The 22,208-nt window shown below is 44.5% G+C and overlaps 1 protein-coding gene and 1 long non-coding RNA gene across 3 annotated transcripts in view; one reads left to right on the top strand and one right to left on the bottom strand.

Moving 5' to 3' along the window:
* Positions 1–22,208, bottom strand: part of LOC119465036 (organic cation transporter protein-like) — a 192,029-nt gene that overhangs the window by 42,533 nt on the left and 127,288 nt on the right. The window lies entirely within an intron of this gene.
* LOC125939994 (uncharacterized) lies at positions 10,304–18,120 on the top strand. The gene is made up of 3 exons (XR_007463229.1): positions 10,304–10,415; positions 11,901–11,999; positions 17,856–18,120. It is a non-coding gene; the product is annotated as an uncharacterized LOC125939994 (long non-coding RNA).

The following is a 22,208-nucleotide window of genomic DNA, read 5'->3' as shown; positions in this document are numbered from 1 at the left end:
CCGGACCTCTAACCTCTCGTGAAGACCACCATTCTTTCACACAAATTTCGCTGAATGCGATATGCGCTTACCTTTGCTCGATGACGATGGCCAAGTTCATTAAGTTCAGCCGGATAGTCTTCTACCACTGCTTCTTGCAAAATATCCAATCTTGTGCTGCCCGCGTAGACCTCACCAAAGTCACAACGAGACCGAATGCAACCACCCCACTGCGCCACATCGGCTCTCGTATATGAGAAACTTGACCCAGGTTGGTCCCACTTCACCTAGAGGGTGCACGTGGTTCCAATGCATTATAACAAGCTAGAAACTCCGAAAACAAATCCGCGCATAACGGCAGCCACCACCGAGAGCTCGCTCGTCTAAGACGAGATCATGGAACTCGTCAGCAGCCAAGGGGACGCAATACAGCTTTCCGCATGAACCGTGCGCCGAGCGGATACGGCTAATAAAAACGCTCTTGGTTGCGCCCCAGCCGCTTTAGGGGTTGCTTTGACTTCGTTTTGGCGTCGAATCAGCACAAGTGCTCACAAACTTAGATTGAACGCGATAAATTACAAATTCGCTGCACCTTAGTGATGGGCAGTGTACTATTTGCAATAATATGCCGTAATACTTCTTCGCTACGCGTCGGAGCACTCCACCTACATGTGAGTGCAGCCCATTGGTATGTGCTGTTTTATTGTATCGCCCGGCGCTTCAAAAATTTAAAAAAACGAGCTAGAGTCTGTTCAAATTTATTACGAACTGAAGAACCCACTCTATATGGTACTGTGAAATCGCAAAAAACTTTTACCGAGGCGCGTTTCGCGTGCAAGCTGTGCTCAGTAGCTCTTGCAGATATTTGAATAATGGCGCCCGTCACGCATTTTCAACCTGACACAGGAAACTTTTAGCCTAACGTATTTCATAGCTCGTTCACTGTTTTCGCACATTATTAATCCTTATTCACTATTTTTGCCCCAACCAATTTTCGCCAACGTTTTACAGTGACGCTTTATATGGCTAGCCGATTCGTTCGTCTGTTGCCTGTACGCAGAAAGTATCATGCTCAGCAAGGGTTCGACTGTCGTCTTCTTCCACACTGGCTCCATTGCCAAACTGATCATTCCAGCGTAGAATTTCACTTCTCTTCTGTCGTTGTATACTGGGGAGGCCGAGTTTACGGGGGTATGAGCCATTCATTGTCGTACCGTGAAGGAAAGATTTAATTTTGAAGCAATTTAATTTTGAATAACCGCAAGCGGCAATGCGAAAACGGCGGACTGCGGGCATACCGTCACTGACGTCGTTTTCTCCGTCACAGCCAAACGCATGTGTAACTTCATTAATAAACACAAAGGCGTAATCAATTATTGAGAAAGGACTTTATTGTACCGTCGGGATTAACCCAGTGATAAACACCGGGGCCGCATGTGTCAGCTTAACCATCTGTACGAAGTGCTTGGACGGTGATTTTTTGTTTGCCCTTGTGCCATTAATAGTTTCCTACGTTGGACGATAGTAAACTGATACGTGGTGCATTTATTTGTTTTATCATGGAACCTCTTGTTGAAGTATTAAAGTAGTTTCTTAATTTGTTCATAATTTAGGTTCCGTAGCATTGCATTAGTTAATCGATCTTTCCCAGGCGCTGTATTTTTCTTAGCTACCTATGTTGCTGCGAAAAAGTCTGCTTCTGTTATGGGGGCGTCCAAAATTTCGTTCGGGGGCCCATCGTATGCTTTAGAGTATGACTGAATAATTGATTCCCCTATGTATCTTTCTTTGAGTTCTGCTATGAGTTCCCCTTCTGTGCCCTTGAATTCTCCCACTATGCTCTCAAGAGCACGTGACGATTCTCATTTTGTTGCTGCTAGGTCTAACATACTTCTAAGTATGTTCCAAGTTTTCTTTGTGGCGAGGTTTCCCTTTAAAGCATCACTGCGCTGCAACCAATTTTCTGTTTCTAGTTCCTGCGCATAATCATTTGCTTGTTGTGCATTTACCTCTATTCTTGCTCTGAGTTTTATATTATGTCTTTGACGCTTCCAGCGTTTTGTGAGACCTCTTCGGCAGTCCCATAAGTGTAATAAATGTGGGACTACAGCGGGGTGTTCCACCGTCAGAGTGATGCTCTTGGAGTTAGTCGAGTGTGCTGTTCGCACGTCTTCCGACCACTGGTTTATATCTTCTATCTGTCCTTCTACAAAGAGATGCTTTCTAAAAATTTCCAAATCAGTTATGTTGGCTGTTCCAAGCTGTCTACGGATTTTCGGTGACGAGGTTGATAGATTGACAATGTAATGCTCACTGCCTAGTGTTCCGTATAGGTTCTTCCAAGACGCTGCCTCTACGCTTTTGGTAAACGTCAGATCCTGGTAAGTTTCTAACTCACGCTGTTCCCCAGTCTGGTAGGCGCTAGCGGCAGCGATCTAGTTTTAGGCCGAACTTGTCCGCGACCTGCACCAGCCTCGTGCCCTTTGCAGAGTCCCTTACGTATCCCCAGTGCGAGTGGGGTGCATTGAAGTCAACGGCGAAGATTAATTTATCTTTGCGATTTATTTTGCCAATTGTTAATTCAATTATGTTTTTAAAATCTGTGCCTTTTTGTTTAAGGGGGGGGGGGGGCTGTATATATAAGCAATGAAAAATTTAGATTTCCCCCTCTTTTAACAGCGAAGCTGTTTAAGCCAGCCGTAATTTGTGGTGCGTAGCCGTGGTAGTCATGGCAACCCGGAGGAGGAGGAGGAGGAAACCGCGTGCATGCGCACGCGGTCCCCTCCTCGCCAGCTCCCTGCCTTCACGACCCCTGTCTCTCTTTTCTCCGCGGCACGCTGAGCCAGGAAAAAAAAGCGAAAGCTTTTTTTGTAACTGTCTCCCCTTGGTTGTTCCTTCTTCTTTTCCTCGCGCCACAACTCATTTGTTTAGATATGCACCAACTCGCCCGACGCACTACCTTGTGAAAGCTTGCAGTAGGCCACGCAAAGCTCAAGACAGCGAAGCTGGCCGATTGATATCGAGCGGCTAGCCTCCAACGCATTCCGCGTCGGCAATCAGCAGTGTTCTTGGCACTGTGCCAACCTTGTTTAGCCTGCCTGCGTTTGTGGCATGCTAGGAACACTGTCGCTCGTAGGCACCGATGCGTCCAGCGCTACTCACGCGAAATGTCGCCAACACATTCGGCATCGGCAAGCGACAGTGTTCTTGGCACTGTACCAAACTTGGCCTGCCTGCGTTTGTGGCATGCAAGGAGCGCTGTCGCTCGTAGGCGCCCACGCGTCCAGCGCTAGTCACGCGAAATGTCGCGAAAGGGAAGGTACCTCAGAAAATGATGGCTCGAGAATACCTTCCTACATGCGTAGTTAAGTTAAATCAAGTTAAGATCTAGCAGCAACCAAGTTCATACCTACCAGTAGCAACCAGTAAGCTTCCCTGTTCCTAAGCTTTGCGCGACCGAGTGCAAACTTGCCAGATTTTGTCGTGTGAATTTCAATAATTTGGTGATGACATGACCCTTCAAGGGACTCATCTCTACTAGTTGCGATGTTCTTTCTCATCAACGTCGCTACTTTATAATGCTAGGGGTCCTGATATGTATAGTAATCCCCTAGCTTTACCGGCTTATTTCCTACCTCTTAGAGGCAGATTATATCTGGCTGGGTTAACGATGTGTTAATGAATTGTTGTAGGGCTGCTGCCCTTTCTTTGTAGGTGCGGCAGTTCCAGTGCCAAATTTTGATCTTTTCCTCCAATGCCTGTGATCTATTGGCCATATGGGGTCGATAATTCATTATCGGTGGGGTGGAGTCGGCGACTGCTACATGTTTCGTGGTTGTGTAGTCGTGTAAACGTTTTAAACGTTTACACTTACTGAGTCATCCGATATGATTTGTCACAAAGGCGCTTCCACTTTGGAACTAGTTTCCCATTCTTAGTACTCTTACCCCACTGTTGCGGAACACAGAACAGAAGAGAGAGGCACGTGAAGGAGAAAGCGTGACTAACTATTCCTAATCAGAAGCCACGGTGAAATAGAACTAATGCGTGGCGCCGAAAAAGAAAGCGAAGGCGATGCGCACGCATTATGTCTTTGGGGGTAAGTATTATTCGGCATCTATTTATTAATTCAAATGTGTGATATGTTAACGTATCTGCCTGTGTACTGTTGTTTGTTTTGTGCTCCAAAACAGGCATGGTAAAAAATGAATGATCGTCATCGATGGGTGAAAGTGCTACACTTTTTTGAGATATATATCAAAGCGGAGGATCATATTCGCCGGGACTTTGAGCAGTTCCGTATAGCTCCGCTTTCAGGAAGCATCAGTTAATGTAACTTGTGAAACAAAAAAAGACATCTCAGTAAGCAAAAATTATTATTCAGTAAAGTGTGATACCAGAAGGTTATCAGTGTCCTTTAAAGATCCGTGGGCACATGAGACATAATCACGTGGCTTTATAGCTCATGTAATGCAAAAGGTTTGTCCGATGTCTTACGACTCATGCATTTGCTATCACGGGGAAGCGAACTTTTTGTAGGGCATGTCTACCTAGTCTTTTACCGAAGTGCGTCAGCTGCTTGCTTCTATCAGCAATGAAAGGTTGGCGCTCATTTTTGTGTGCGTTACATTTAACGGCGATGATATTGCGAAAGGTGAGACACGCTAAACACAGAACAAGGAAATATCAAAACTTTGCAAAGCAGGAGCAAGATCTCGCTTAGCTAGAATTGTTACCGTTCTAATAAATCACCGTTTAAGGTCATGCTGAAAGAAACAACTTAAAAATTGAAAACTTTAACGAACCTAGAACAGTGCGCAAATGAAACAATAAAGATATATTGAAAATAAATGTAGGAGGACGTGATAGAAATAAAGCTCTTGGAGCATACGAAATAAATTCAAGAACTTTAGTATGAACAAAAAAGTATAAGAAAAAATACGTGTTGTCTTTGCGATGAGATTCCAACTTATAGGGAGAGAGAAGCAAATGTTTATTTCTGAACTAGCGATAGAGGGACTACAAACTTATATGGAAAAAGAGAAAAACAAATTAGGATTTACACCATCGCTTTTTGCTAAATATCAAACAGTGCCGATGCCAACAAATGTATATCTATGGCCTGAAAGGGGTGTCACTACTACATCAAAGAATTTATTTTCTTTACGGAAACAAGAAAAAATCCAAAACTACAAACACTAAGTGCGTTGAAAACTGAGATCAACTTCGTGAATATAAGCTTGACCCATAGAAATGTTCTATGGTGCGTACTTGCGTCACTAATTGGTTGTACATTTTGTAACTAATCTCTAGCTTTGCTCGTGTATTCAGAAAGTAGCCTTTAAGATACGGTTGTGAACTGTATTTTTAAATGCCTGCTAATGAGAGCTGCGTCGGGAAAAAAATGCGTGAGGGTAGAGGTGGCAAGTGCCATATTAGACCAAAAGCTGAAAATGTAGGGACTGCTTGGCAGTGTAATTGTCGCTTCCAAATGCACAAAGGTACGTGGAATTATGCAATTACAAAGGAAACCATAAAGACACTTCAGTTGAATGGTTTAACAAAAAACTGTAGCTTATTTCTCGGTCCTGTTTACTGAGATATGCAGGACATATCGGTAGCCCATATGCAGTTGGACTACAGCAACCCAATGTGAAGTTGCGGAAGTGTATAGAAGTCTTTGTGGCATGGTACATAACTCAGAGTTACTGCGTTTCACTTTGTCATCAAACTGCAGTCATCCCTAGATATGCAAACTATGGCACTACAATGGTAGTTGAAGCGATTATAACCGCCAAGGATGACTTTCTAGATAAAACGTAGCCACTTTGTCCAACAAGAAATTGGCATACATTCAGTGGCCATATTGTGGTGTGCTTGTAATCTACCTTGTTTCCATTTAAGCTTTGAGAAGCGTGTTCGCAGACCCTATCATTTAATAATTCACATATGTTGGCCAGCCCAGACACTGTAAGAATGAGTGGCGGCGAGAACACAAATTGCGCGTAAAAGAACCTCAGGTGTCTGTATACGCTGCATGAGAAGCTCTGTAAGCAATGTGGTTGGACCGCTGAATTGGATAGCAAAAAATTATACAGAGATTTACCGCTGCCGTGTTACTGTACACGCGGAGGAATGCGCATGTGCGCAATTGACCGAATGGAAAGTCTTGTCTCACGGTATACTGGGCGGTAAAAGGGATATACCGCGGCTTTGCGGGTAGTTAGCAGTCAATGGCAAGACTAGTCAACCTCGGGAAAAATACGGCATCGATCGGAAAGCCCATCCCCGAGCTTACCCGTATTTCGGGCTTGCTACACCCTATTCATATGCCACAAGGTCCCCCCCCCCCGAAAAAAGTAAACGGATGCGATAGGTGAACTGATGAAAGAACTAAACCTAGCAGCGTGGACATAGACGGAACATGGGCAGATAATCATGACCATGAACTGGCTTAGCTAGTGGAGGATTTGATAGGCCATGACGAGCACAACGTTGACCAACGCTATCAAAAAACTTATGTATGCATCGGCATCGCAAATAATATAGAACAAAAGGTGCACTCAGCTGCTGTGTGATGGAGCAGCCTACTAAACCACTCCTCTTCAATATACTGGGTCTTGCTACTGGGCCTGCCTATCGCTCCCTGTCGTCACGCCGGCCGCCGCGGTTGGATCAGCGGGCAGCGCGCGACCATGGAATGAAGACAACATGAACGGCTTCTGCACAGCTGTCGACATTGTGGCAGATCGCAACACAGCGCAGCCTCTCGAGGTGGTCATCGATACCACTACTTTCAACAATCCAGCGCCAGCGAAACAACCAAAAACAGGAGCTTTAAAAGAAAAACACCCTCGGGCGACGCCCTGGAGCTCGGCTGCTATACTGCCTTTTCTCTAGAGCATCAGACGAGACTGCTTTGTGGTACAGCTCACGAGCTCCAACTGTTTTATTGGTGTTACTGTCGAGTGCTTGAGAGTAATACGCTTACTGCTGCTGAGGTCAGATGAGGTGCAATTGAATCGCGGACCTGATTTGAACACTGTCCTCACTGAACTACAGAAACTATCCACAAGGCAGATACAACTGATTACCGAGATCAGTGATCTAAAAACGCAACTGCTTTCCACTAACAACACAATCTCGGAAATAAACAGACGAATGTCAGTTGTAGAAAGCGACTGTAATCACATGGACATTCCACAGCAGTAGCCACAAACTATACAGGTGACCAACACTCACAACGCTTGCCATATCCGATCTATAAACCCGTTTTCACAGCGCAGAAAACCGTTCACTCCGCAATAACCTAATTTTATATGGCCTCGATGAACAAAATATAGCTGAATCTGACACCCAGGTAGAGCAAACTATCACCAAACACTGGGCCGAGCACCTCGTCATAGCCTTAGAAGGAAGGAACATTGAAACATCGTGTTGGCCGCCGGTCCAATAGTCACAACTATTCTATAATTGTAAGGTTTGTGTTCCTTCTATCGCCTATTTCAATAACTAATGCCGGAACTGCAGTGTGCTTTTAATGTACATGTGCACAGAGCATTTGGGAGCGGATGAAGGCCTTTGCACCGCCGCCGAGGCAATTGAGCGAGGCATTGACGTTGCGTTCACTTCTCTTCGTCTTTTTATTGCGATAGCAATTATATAGACAGTCTTGCCGAAATTGTTCTACCGCAGGCGGGCGCTCGCGCCTGCCTGGGCTGCAAGGCTCCCGGGGGAGAGTAGAGAACAGTGGAGGGGGGGGGGGGAGGAGGGTGCCTTCTACTCTGAGCGGCTCTGGCGCAGCGCGTGCTCGCCCGGGCCGCTGTCTCTTGAAAGCCACCTGCGTGGGGTCACAGTCCGCCGCGCGCTGTGTTTTCGCGGCTTAGTTCGTGTTGATGGGAGATGGAGCACGAAGGTCAATTCGCTCGCTACTGCCGCCGCGCTTCCTCCCTCCAGCGTTTTGACAGCCCGTTTCCGTGGTCATCGAGTGAAATGTGTTCATGTTTGCTTGTGTGCGCGTGAAAATTTTCTTGTTCACTTAATTAGTATGCCTATGTTTACAAGCATATACGGCAGATAAAACTACTCTGCTTAATTCGTATACATATCTGTCCACTAATTTGCTATTGCAAACGATGCTTCGCCTTTCGGGCGAAATTGCTGTTTTTTTTTCTATTTTGCAGCCAAACGCACTCCGCATCTTTGAAAAACCCTTGTATGACCACGTTTGAGCCGCGCATGCCACTCAACAGGTTAACGTGGCAACGGTGGCTGCAACCATAACGAGGCAGCGGCCGCGGTGATGTCAGCGTGAAGGCGTCTCGAGCGTAAACTTAACTGCTTTCTGAATAAAAAAAATACAAGATGAAGAAAACACTTGTGTCCTATTGTAAGGGTAACAATAACGGAATAGTAGAAAAGTGTTTTTCTCATTAGGTTAGCCATTCTTATTGGCAAAGCCAAATCTGTCTACTATATCTTAGTTGTATTTCTTGTGCTCGGTGTTGAACTAAAGTGACTTTGACTACTAAATGTTTCGACATTTCTTGAATTAGGAGCAACAATAAGGCTTTAAAAGACGCAGATTTGCCCACAGCCTAATGGGTAATGCAGATACTGCTACATGTAAGGCAATGGCTAAAATTTTGGGCGCTCCCGCTACAAGTGCGGGTTTTAGGATTTCGTTGAGGGCGTTGTATATATGGAAAAGCATGCAGTCATGCAATGGTTATATACAATATAATTATGGTAAAAACAAATTTTGCCCGTTAGATGCAATGAATAAATTAGGCTATTGGTACTCTCAATCTAAGGGCGGAGGCGTGCGACAGAAAAGGTTGGGGCAGGCGAGCGTGCGTCTCACCCTCCAGTCCGGCCATCACTACGCATGGCTGTCGGTGCCACTGAGCATGTGAACCGCAGGCAACCTATCGCTCAGCCTTTGCGACCTAGTGGGCGCAAAGTTAAGAAAAACCGAGATGGCTGGTGGCAGCATGTTTGATGTCTTCCCGCGCACCTACTTCTGAAGATCGCGCAATCTCATGTTCTGGAAACGAGTTCAGCTAGACGCAGCAGGAACGTTACCTCGAACGTGCTTGCTCTTTTAATCACATCAGCGTAGTGACAGTGAGTATTAACGGTTCTCGACTGAGACCTGTTCATGTTCGCCTGTGTGCGGGTGACACTATGCTTGTGCATAGTGTCAGTAAGCGAAATGTTTAGTATCGCTTATAGGACCAATAAAACTACCAACCTCAGTTCATACACTTATCTAATAATTTGCTGTCGTTTCCAATGCTCCATCTTTCTGATGAAAATGCTACTTTGTTGGTTACTTTTAGCCCCTGTCAAAAGCCATACTTTCGCTTTAGTTTTATCTTTAGAATTCACGCGTATTCGATTTTGTGTATGGTAATACATTTGTTATATTCTTTACCTTGTTGTGCCTTGCTTGTCGTTGCTTTTGCGGTTTTGCCTGTACGTACACCTGCGCACCGGTTTTATGTGTAAGCGTCGCGTCACATCCTAAGGCGGTCGCCATTAAGCCTTTTGGAGGAAACGTTTTCTTTGTCACTTCATGTTCCGTTTCAAGTATATATGACGTACCATAAGTAACGATTTTATTTTATGAAGCCAAATGTAATATTGCCTTCTTCCTGTCTCCTTCGTAGTCGAGCTATGCTTTACACAGCGGTATTCATGCGTCAATTACCTCACATTAACCGATTTCTTGAATTCATATTATCTTAATGCATAACCCTCCATCACAGATTGCCTCTTCTTCTTCTTTGTGGTACGATCAATAATTAAAATGACTGTGTGGCAATATTTACGACGTAACCATTCCTATGCACTACAATAATGTGGACGGAATTAACATGCGGGTCAATAGCGCAGTCGATGCATGCCTAGGTTTAGGGTGTCTCAGTGCATGGGATACAAATATGAGCTTTATAAAATACGTAGTGAAATAAAATATTGCGTAGGATGTAGAACATAAGGAAATGTCTGTTGTCACATAGAGGTGCTAAGAAAGCTTATTTTCTGTGCATTGTTACTCTTGTGGCAAATATCAATTTGTAGGGTTTACACGTATACAACTTTCAAAGATCTAGAAAATGTTGCTCCTGCTCTCACTTTCTCGCAAAAAAGCAGCTTTCGATGTTGGTTGTTCGCGACAATGTACATACTTGTTTTGACAAATCTAAAGTTCATGCATAAATGCTCACAGCTGCTGGTAGTTGGCAGCTGTCACACGCCAAACGTCGTGTTCGCCCCCCCCCCTTCCTCCTTGAAGGAAACACCGAGCTCAACATTTACCCAGTGAACACAGCAGCAAAGCTGCTGTCTTAGTATAAAATCTACATCCGGATGTGCAGTTTAACGTTATGCAGAAAGGATTTGAACTCAAAGTCAGTGGCCATCAGAGAGAATTTGTAAGTAAATTTTTTATGTTACGTGTCCTTCACGGAAACGTTGATATGGGACAACGACCTTGCCAATACTGCTGAAAGAATTATACCGATTATCGCCCTATTTCTTATTAAAAATCGCAAATCATTTATAACTTTTGGTTTGTACAAAAGGTTTCATCAGTTAAATTGTGTTTATGCATGCAAAACAAACTCTTAACAACGTCTGCAGAGGTTGTTGACTACAAATGAAGTAACTTTATCAATTTACGCAAAGACTCTGTATTAGCTGCTCAGCATGCTACATTTGTTGGAATCTATCATTATCAGCAACGCAAAAGCTTAATTAAAGAGCGCGTACGTATAACTGAAATCTTAATCCTAATACGTAAGATGTGGATGAAGGATTCTAAGAAAAATCAGATACGGAATCCTGAAGGTGTGAAGGTGCCTGCGAACATGCTAAAATGTGTGCAGAATGAAATACTCAAATATTACTCAATTGCCTTCGATCACCAGATGCTCTAGGTTTATGCATGTATATTACAAGATGCTCATAAATGTATGCTTAAGGTAGCTCAGCTTCAGAAACTACTCATAGTTGGAATGTGACATTGCATGGCCTTATTAGTTTCAATTGTAGGAGTTAAGGATAACTATTCGTATTGAAATTTCAATCCCTATGCCTGTTTATTAAGGCTTTTCATTCAACTTGGCTGTTCTGATGATGATGCTTGTCCAAAATGAGAGCGCCAAATCTGTTTCTCTATCGCATGACTGTATGTCTTGGTTTAGTTACTAATTCATTCTGTTGGTACCTTCATCAGCCACCGAATTTGCATTATTGCTTTTTGCCGTTGTACGAAGCATTTTTCATGTTGCTTTATTTTTTTGCACATTTCCACGCCTAATTAATTTTCAATGCTTCCGTGCTGTACCTTTTCACGTGTAGTTTGTCTTGGTTAAGGAGTTCATGGACGCTCAATTTGCTTCCAGGTTTAGTAAACTCAACTTCTTGTGACGTAGGAAAACAATTTGAACAATTGAATCAATCAATCAATCAAGAAATAAAATGTTCATTTCTGAACTTATTCAGCAAATGCCGCTATTACATTCTTCGATCGTTTAACATATACAGGATGGTGAGATTTTTGTTTTTTAGTTGTAATGCTGTTTGAGAAAGAGAAACAACCGCGTATTTTTTGCTATTAACACATCGTGCGGCAGCGCTGTTTAAATAAATTTCAACATACCGTAGGGCGAATGCCTTACAATTTATGCGACTGCATTCGCTCAATATTAAAAGCACTACACAGTAAGACACAACAGTAGGAGTGCCAGCCATGTGTTTGTCATTATGAAACCTAATCTCATACATAAAGTGAAGTGTTTTCTCTTTGTCTGTAGAGTGACTTTTCCACCAGATTATATCCAGGAAATGCGGTGTCAGCTTTAAGGAGAGCGCTTGCCGTTTTCAATTTCACACGGCTTTTTTGCTCTTATTATTAGGCACAAAACCAAAAACGATGGCGGTTGAGTGTTCGATGAAAATGAGGACCCTCTTTGTCACCTTTTCCACTCTTGTCCTTCTGGAATCTGTGTCAGCATGTAAGTATAGCACGAGGTACTAATAAAACGTACGCGCAAAAATATAAACCTGGTATGTATTAGCATAATAAAGACCAACTCTCTAGTTACTGAGGTCGAAACTAGTTATTGTATAAAATTTAAAGTGTTTAGTGCCCAAACTTACACGTCTGCCTCAAATTTGAGTAACTTTTCATTGAATTCTTAGCCAAGGCTCCTGCGCTTTTATGCAAACCAAACAGCTGCCAGTGATTGGGTTTTCAATTTGTAAAGGTTAGACTGCTTATGCAGGTGAATGTCGTGAATTGACTTCCGTAAAGCACGCACGTTCTGCTTTTTTTTCGATGGTCACATCAAAAGTCAGGGCAGGTGTCGCGGCCTCAACCATCACTAAAGCGTTCGAATTGGCCTTTCGTGAGCGCAACGGTTCAGCGATCAACGGGATAATTTTTACCCTAAATAATATCACTGGGATCACGAGGTAACGTCGCGAGCGTATACAATATTACACTATTGTGGTTTTTGGGTTATTCAGAACGAAGTGTACAATCAAATGGAAAAAACATATCCTTCTCAGCATTAGAAAACATACTACTCCATTGTGGACGATACGAAGGAGGAATAAAACGCAATATAACTACTCCCCAAGACATTTCCGCTTGGGAATTGTGAATAAAAGCAGCGCTTTTTGCAAGGCGTTACAGACGGAAGCAGCAATACGAGCTTTCAGTGAGAAGCTACGTGAAGATGACAAGTGTATACTGTTATCTATGCCATCTATCAAGATGGTCAATGATCGACACAATGTTACTCGCTTATGAAAACCATAGCGAAAGGAGCCTTTCAATTATAATTTTTATGAAGTATTGAGGCGTTTCAATTGCCTAATTCTTTTGAAGCAAGCCGGCTGACTATTGGTGGGGTGACAAGCTGTCGACACTGCACGGCTGTTGTAAGTCCGTAGCAGCATCGTTGCCAGAAGCACGGCTGCTAGTGAAGCAGGGTGACCCAGAACCTCGCGATAGCAGAGAACGTGGCTGGTGGAAAGATTTCTGGAAGTGATCGGCTCTTCCCTGCGCCTCAAAAACTGAAAGCACCTTAGGTAACCTACAAAATTACTGATATAGTTACCAAGACAAGCATGCCTGTGGACCATAACATTGACAGCAACTGCGCTTGGAAAAGTCAAACGCTACTGACATTTTCAACGTTTCATATCAAGTCTCCTTCATGGGACATTATTAATCGGTATGCAAGCACGAAGTAGCATCGCTCGTCGTTCGTTCATCAATACATCGCAAAGTACTTATTGCGCGACACAGCCTGAACCTGTGCAGAACATGACTCTAATCGTGTTTCTGCAATTTAACTGGGCCGGTATTTTGTAGCGATGCCTTTGCGGTGCTAATGCCTTTTCGCGCTTATCGCGCTTTGTCAATGGTCAGAGCGACGGTCCGCTCGCGTTATCAACGGGATCAGCCGGCCGTGAGCGGTGGATGATAAGACTAGTATCGAATAAGTCATAAAGCATCGCTACAAAATACCGGCCCTGCATTAACAGCCACTCCTGCAGATGTTACAATTTTTAGGCACATTTCTAGCCATGATGAGAAGTCATCTGTTGCTACGAATTTTATTAGATTGAGCGTTCTATTTTCATCTGCCCGTCCAAATTTTTTTTTTCAAAGTGTTTGAATAATTCGAGATTTCCGGCTTTTCATGACAGCGGAGTAGCAATAGGCCGCAGCGCTACAGACAAAAAGAAACTGTTCCGTGCACGCGTGAACACGCGACATCACACTAGCGCGCCTATCCCAAGTGCTCGCTTGTACCACGGGAGCAACGGCACCACGGCTGGCCGGCCCCAAAAAACCGTGGCTGCGGTGACTCTCTCCTCAGGCGCCTCCACATAGCTAGCTTGGACGACTGAGCCAGCCATGCGAGCGTCAGCGCAGTGACTAGGACAGGATGAGCGTAATGTCTGCATTCTTGTGCAAGCAAACATTCTGTGGCTGTGCGGCCTCCTGGAGTTTTATGTCGCAGACCCAGCCACCCGGTTCATGCAGTTTATAAACGAATTCTTCATCATCAAGTGACTGATCCTATTCTATACTACAATCTTCAACTGGTTTTGATGAACAAGGCAACGGTACCTATGAGCTCACCTCACGCGATACCGGCTTGGTGGATGGGCTCACGGTATAATCTCCAGACACAGGTCCCGATGGTCTCCCGGATCGGCAGTTTCGTGGACTGGTTTCCGTTGTTCAGCGCACGTAAGTGGTGAACTACACAGTGGTACCTCTGACACTCCCTTCTGATATGTGTCACCGTAAGCGCGACATTGTTCATGTGGATAATTTCAATCTCTGCCACAAACCACTCACTTGAACAAAGAGTCGCCACGATGAGTCGTTCCAACGAGGATGACTGTAATCAAGACGAAGAGCATGAAGAGTGGCAGCAACGCCAACGCTGCACAAAGGAAATTGACACCGAAGCTAGGTGAGAACGCCGTTGCCATAATCTGCCGCTTGCACTATCAGTTTCGATAAACCTCCAATACGTCAGTCGTGCCAGGTTTAAAAAAAAATATTCAACTGCCACGTCGATGAAGAGAAACGAAGGTAATTGTGTTCGGCATTGTTTGGAGCAAGACAGACTAACTGTGTTGTATTTTCGTCTAATAAATAAGTAGGAAATACCTTATTAAACTATCCAATGGCATTGTTATATCAAAACTGTCATTTAAGAATTCCTATACAATTTTGACGAACATCTGATACAGCTTTCTCTTGCTTTCTGTGTTACACAAAGTTTTTCTCATGCTCGAAATAAAGCCGGCGAAATACTAACATAGCGCCGCGTGACCAACCACTCATGCATTCCGTCAACATTGCTCTTTAACGCGCAGCGCAATAGCTAAGACTGGTTATACTGTCACGTTGTACGGGTGGTGAAGAACCGCAAAGTATGAAACTGTTTATTTGGTGAACTTGTGCCGAAGAAAGCGACACCCAAAGCGCAACGGCAGAGGCGAGCACTGCCGTGTGTCGTTGAAATCTGATCTACGGGTCACGTGAGTCCGCTGTTTATACATGACTCCTCGTATACTGCAGCGTAATCACTGGTCCAGGAATACGTTCCAGAATGTATACCACTATACGCGTCATGCCCGAAATCTGATTAGACAAGATGCTTTTCGCTTTGCAATGGGCGACAATATTTGAGTTATTTCAGATATATGAAGGCGCTTCTTGCGCTGAGCGATAACTTAGTAACAGTTGTTAGTGGGTAAGAAACTGTCACCGACAAAGGATAAAAAAAGTACGCTTATCATTTACTATGCGGGCTAAAGTGTAAGCAATAGCAAAGCTCCGACACCGACGACTCTGACGGTAATGTTATGAACTCCGTCAACTCTTCTTTCTGGGGTTTTACGTGCCGAAACCAGTACTTATTATGAGGCACGCCGTAGTGGAGGGCTCCGGGTTAACGTTGACCCCCTGGGGTTCTTTACCGTGCACTATAACGCAAGCATACGGGCGTTTTTGCATTTCGCTTCCATCGAAATGCGGCCGCCGCGGCCGGGATTCGATCCCACGACTTCTTGCTCAGCAGCGCAACGCACTCCATCAACTATGTTGCATGGGTACGTGAACGGCATTTAAGAGTGTCAACCTATCACTCCGCACACAAGGATGAAGCAGATAAGCTGGTGCCGGCACGATTCCCTTCGAGTCGGCCACTTCATGCTCGTTCACGAAATTTGGTCTGTCGTGCCAATACAGCTTTACGGATTATGATTCTCGTTCCTGAGTTAACAATTAACGCCTCATCACTCGGCTGCCCCCAACCGCTTATCGTTACGGCGAATCACTTTGCATCCCTTACGCTGCAGAAATTCGATTTTGATGGCTGGCATGAATAATATGGTTAGCCACGTCGATGTGTGTGCTTAACTTGTGTACCGTTAAAGCCCATGCGCTGAATTTTTCTATGATCGAGGAGTGCTATGCTGGAGCATTGATTTGTGAATGCAAGATTCCAAAAATTTGGGTAGAAGTTCTTGCCGATTATGAAAGTTTGCGATAACTTTAGGGAAATCCGCTGCTTTTACATGGCACTATCTTCTTTCACCATATAATGCAATAGTAATGCACCGTAATTCCAGAAATTGTACATGTTCTCTTCCTGATTAAGTAGTGGGCACTGCACGTTTCTTTTGAGATCGCTTCCTCTCCCCATTGTCTCTCTCTCCTTAGTTCCAACCTTCTTAGGCGCATAACTTCGTCGAATTACTACTGCCCAAAATATCTGCTTCGCTTATGTAAAAATGGTTAAGTATGAACTTGGAAGGCATTTTACAAAAAAAATCAATTAAGTGGACTTATACAATCACATGAATTCGCGTGGTGGCGGTGGTATGCCCACTATCAATATAGGAACAACCAATAACACAATAAAAGGTGAGCGACGGATACCGCATTTACAAATGGCATAGTTTTGCATGACTTTTTAGCCAGTAATCAGTATTTTTGTTTCTAAGCACCGGTGACACTTTTTATACAAGCTATGAGTTGTACGACTGCAGAGGTGAACGCGGATTGCGTGGATCAGCAACACAGCCCGCGTGGAAGCCTTGACGTAGCCGTATGATAAAGGCGTCCGTGAGAATTCGAAGGCATCCTAGGCACCTGATCATCACTAATAACTGCTATAAATCTGTCCCCTATAGCACTTTTGACGACGGAAGTGAGAACCAGCTTATAGAGCTTTGCTGTTAAGGATGTTTCAATTGCATAGATTAGCATACGTCTGTGATGGTGTTTCAGGTAAATCATGCCAAAGGCAAAAGAAACACAAGCACTCAACACATCTGGGAATCCGGGTGCATCAAACCTAGGGATGCCCATGCTGGCACAATTTTGATAACATATGGGAGACAATCTATAAAGCCTTGGAACATCGGGTGGTATTCAATCTATAGACGCAGTATGTGAGGTGGCATTACATATATAAAATTTCTGCTGGTATTTATAGTTTTATTACGCTGAACACAAGTGCGCTAGCTGGCACTGAAACGTCTGTCGATTTTTCTATATAATCTAGGTTTCTCCGCTTCCGAAGACAGGCGGATCGCACCAACCCGTCTTCTTCAGGGCGTTACATGACAACAGCCTCCCCACTTCATGACGTTCACTCACAATTTCCTTACTCCGGCTCCATCACTGCACTATCCTCATCTTCTTGTGTAGCACCTCCTTCACTACCCGTTGCCCTTACCATGTCTAGCACCCCATAATAGGATTGCGCATGCGAATACAAGATGAACGAACATGAAATCCCACAAAAAAGACCAAGAAAGCTGTCACTTGGCAACACGGCCAAAGCTTCACGAGGCGCTGTTCGCAGCTTATCTAATGGCTAACAATAGCTGCCAGGCAAATGAATTTATTTGCGTGTGTCTCATCTGTTCGCTTGGCGCGGATAAATTACAGGTACTTTTAGAGTGCACGTCACGGAAACTATAGATACCTCAAAACATTAAGGAATATTTGCCTAGTTGGATTACGAGCAGATTTACCAAAAAGCCTAAATTTATCAGCCATCCTCCAATGTTTTCTGCCCATTTATTATTATTTTTTGGGTGGGTGGGTGGGGGGCTGTAGGCTGATTGCTCCCGCTTGATTTTCATAAAGGCTAATTTATCTGTAATCAGGTGACCGAAAGTTCACAAATGCCACATGGCTCTGTAATGCTCTTTCGCTGCTCAGGTACATTACAAGGGCGTTTTAAATTCCGGTGACTTTTCGGAGTTGTGCTATATTCACTTGTAGAAAATATTTCACTGTACCTTGTCTTTTTCTTACGCAGGGTATAATCCAATCTGCGGAAATAATGAGGAAGAAAAAACCACACCAGATCGAGTTAATGAGATGTGGTGTGGTAGTCCAAGAACTCGAGAAGTTCTCTGTCGTAAAGGATCGCAAACCAGTCTATGTGCCTGCAGGAATGGCTTCTATAGATTAGGACCGGAGGTGTGTAGCAACTGTGTCCGCTTTGACCGGTGCAAGTAGGCAATGGTAAAGAAACCTTTATTTCGTAATAAATAAGGTTTCCACAGTAATCTTGCACGGCAGCACCTTAAACACATTTTACTTGGACAAATATATTCGTGGAGAGTATTAAAAGAACAGAAAGGAAGTTGATGAAGTTGTCAACTTTACACAGACCACTAGGTCTCTGTAAAACAAATGTATTTGCGATGTCGATAGTTCTTGCATGAGCATTATGTAACATGTATCCCACGTAACGTGTGCAAACATTGTTAAAAGTGGAAGTCCCACTTGGCTGGACAGAACCAAGGTAATGTTGTTTGCCGCCACTTGGAGCACGTCAAACCTATTTTTTCTTATTGTGCCTGCTTACGTAATGAGCTATTATTTATTCAGCTTCAGAAAACAGTATATCAGGGCAAACATGTTAATGAGAAAATTATAGGCCATCCTGTAAATTTTCCGATCAAGCTTCCTGGTGCTGAATTAGTGCTACATAATGTTTTTTTTTTCTTTCGAAGCCTGAAAGAAAGCCGCAAAACACAAGACGTGCCGCATGACTATGGCGTTTTGCGAGCTTTTTGACTTGCATATTTCACTTACAGTTTTTACTTGCATATTTCTAAATTTTGGCAAAAGCGCCGTAAGGCACATGGTACATGTAAGCCGTCATTATCAAGCAAAAATTTTTCAGTGGTAAGTTTTCATCGCGGACGAGAAACTTTCCTTTTACGGGTGGCTGATTATGTTCCTTTCTTTCCGCGTGTGGCATGCAAGAATTTTCGTGCATGACTTGACTTAGATGGTCAAACACAGCGGGAAAAACATAGCAGCCGACGATGTGTGAGAAATATAGAGCTTCGGCAGAAGACATGAAAAAACGGTTTTTTGTAATTTTCTTTAATCTTCAAAGTAGATACCAGCACGTGCATAAGGTTCACCGAAAGTAATGTGCAGCCTATATCATACAAGATTTGTGGTAGTTTACCGAACCGTAAATGTAGATTATACATATCTAAAGTAAATAAACTAAATTTTACGCTACAAACGTTGCCGGTATTCCGTCAGACTCAACTCATTCACCATCAAGGTTCTATCCCACATATTGTAGAATGCTGCTGAACTCTATTCAACACCAACATCGACTCAGTTATCATGATTATGATGATTTACTGGCATCCCCTTTGAAAGGTGGTGGTGACATATAGTTATCTAACCTGCTGGAGTAAATCAGGCATGCTATACATTATTTTACTTCTATTATTTTAGTATACATCTTAACCTTTTTCTCTTCCTCAAATCTTCTGTATGTACATTCTACCACTACCTATGCCTGTAACGAATCATGTCATATCAATCTCTTCCCTGCTTGTTCCTCCCCAATACTCAAAAAGTCTCTTGCTTATTAAGACTGCCGGCTGGTTAATGGTTCCATCCACTTTAAATACAAGCGGTTCTGAATGGTGTATGTTACCTGCGGTTTTCACCGAGTAACATACACCCGCGCATTCCATCAGGATGTGATGAGTGGTCTCTGGATATTTACCGCAGCATACACAGGCCTCATCTAGTTCCGAATATTTGCTCCGGTACGTTTTTGTCCTTAGGTAACCAGCTAGAGCCTCATATAGCAAGGCATTGCCCTTCGTGTTATTGTACAGATTTTCCCTCCTAATTGCTTTCTTTCCATTCTTGTATTTGTGATTGTCTTTTTTTGCATTCGTTGTATCCCATTCACTGTCTTTGTTTTTCTTGCTATTCTTTTACGACTGCTGGTCGTCTATTTACACTTCCAATTACCCTGTAATTATTACACTGTCACACTTACCCTGTGATTATCCCAGAAAGTACATAACAGCGCAACCCTAGACAAAAATGGTCAGTGCACTTTACGATCATCCACGACAATTATTGAGAAGTGTAGTGTCGGCATCTGTCGCAGGGTGGCTCTGTGCCTAACTCTGTGGAGCGGATGACAAAGTTTGAGCCGAACCTCGTTTCATAATACGGGGGTATGTGCGTAATGCCCTTGGTGGTTCTCGTCATTATGCCAGCGGTGTTGGCCTGGCTACAGGGACGATCGAGCCGTAGGGACTCAATGTTTTCTTGTTTTTGCAACCAAATTACCTGCGGGTCTTTCGCATTTATAGAGACTTTCCAAACGCCGAAGTGCAAGCCGCACATCGCCCATGACAGCACGGCGGTGACGATGGCGACGGCGAAAACACACCTCGAGCGTCCTTGTATGAATCGGAATAGAAAGGAAAATTAATGTCTACGAAAAAAAATCACGTCATCTCACCCTACGGGCAACTATGGTGAGATGCGAAAGCATCGCGGGGGGTGCTCATCGAGTTTCTGTTTCGTTTCACTTGGCAACACCACCCAATGAAAGTTGAAAGTGGGAGAATGTATTGAGAAGAGAGGAGACGTTTGTACGGGGTTGTTGCGTCTTTATTTAGAGATCGTACGTGATTTCTAGCGTCGGTGCGCGCGGTATCTTGAAGACGATGGCTTTGTGGTCGGTCAAGTGTAGCGCCAATGCGTCCTGCTGCAGAGGGTCGAGTTTGAAATTTGCGAAGACGAGGTCTATGCACGTTCCCCTGATGGTGGTGGGTTGCTTGTGATCTTGGGAAATGCATAGCAAAGAGTATACGTCCTTCATGGGCTGCACCAGCCAATCGGTTGTCAGTATGTCTACGTTGAAGTACCCTGCGAATATGAAGGGCGCCTGTCTGCAGGTCTTGTTGTACTCTACCATGCTCCTTGCGAGGTAAAGTTCGACGCTTTCTCTTGAGATGTTGGGTTTGAGATACAGCGTCATGATGACAATGTTGTTGAGTGGTGACCGGTAGGTCTAGGTCCTTTGCGATTGCGATAAGAGTGCGTTTCACGTATACTGTTGCTGCTCAGGTTGTTGTCGAACCAAAGCCGGTCGCACACGTTGCAACTGTGTCCGAAGCTCCGATCGAGGAAGTCGCGCTTGAACCGCACGTTACCACCGTCGAAGCCCGGGCGTTGTAATGGCCTCGAACGTGTTGCTCCTCTGGCCGCAGACTCGCGTTGCCTCGTCGCTTCGGGATCGGGAGCTGCCGCTCGACGTTGCCGTTGCCCTTCGACTTTCCGAGCCCGGAGTTCGGGGTGGGCTTGATAACGCTGACGTTACACTTCGGCGTGCCGAGCCCGTGTTGCTTCCGTAGAAGTTTCCTGCCGAAGTTGACGTTTACGTTCGGCTTCCCTGGCCCGAAGTTCGGGGTCCGCTTGCCGACGTTGACGTTTACGTTCGGCTTCCCGAGCCTTCCTCTGCCAAAGCGGTGGCGCTTAAATAGCGTTGTAATAGCGAAGTGGAACACAAGCGCAAATGGCGAGTGGTTGCTGCTAACCATGACGCCCAACTTACTCGAGACATTAGACAGTTTTAGTTTAGCGTTAGCGTAATAGCGGGGTTACGGGAAATAGCGTTACCGTTCCGCAAACGAACTTTGCAGAAAGAGAGTTTTAGTATAGCGTGATAGCGTAGTTTACGTGCGGGACGCTATTCCATTACGCTTTGAATTTAGCATACACAGGGCACCTAATTCTATGTGTGTGTGCTTCCGGAAAGTGCGATAGGCAGCGCAATGGAAGCCAGGAGTGCGTTGTATTTTCACTTCACATGTCCGTCGATCTGCAACGAAACAGACAAGCAGTACAAGCTGTCTACCATAGCCTCCGAAATCTTCCCATCTCAGAGGCCATATGTCGTCGTCGCGCCTATCTCCCGCCTATCTCCCGACTTTAGCGACAGATGGCGCTCGCATCTCAGAAAAAATTTCTCTCGTTAGGCTTAGGCGCGTTCGAAACGAGAAGCGATCTCGAAAATTCCTCAAGATTAGCCATAACACTCTCTCGGCGAAGCGGCATGAGACTAAGCAAATATCGTTTACGCAGTCATTTTCTACGAACGAAGTGAATTCTACAAAAACAACGCCAAATTCAGTTCGAAGCGGGCGACCGGGACCGCCGCCATGTTTTACGTACACTACGTACACCACGCTAACACGGTAACGTTAACTCTGAGAAATAGCGTGCGCACGGTAAACGGTATGGGTCGGTTAGCGTTCTGCGCATGCGCACTTCGATCCCGCTATTCCGGTACGCCCGCTATTCCGGTAACCACGCTAAACTAAAG

Source organism: Dermacentor silvarum, chromosome 9, assembly GCF_013339745.2.
Source record: "Dermacentor silvarum isolate Dsil-2018 chromosome 9, BIME_Dsil_1.4, whole genome shotgun sequence".
Lineage (NCBI taxonomy): Eukaryota > Metazoa > Arthropoda > Arachnida > Ixodida > Ixodidae > Dermacentor > Dermacentor silvarum.
The sequence above is the reverse complement of the archived record's forward strand: the minus strand, read 5'-3'. Positions and strand labels throughout refer to the sequence as shown.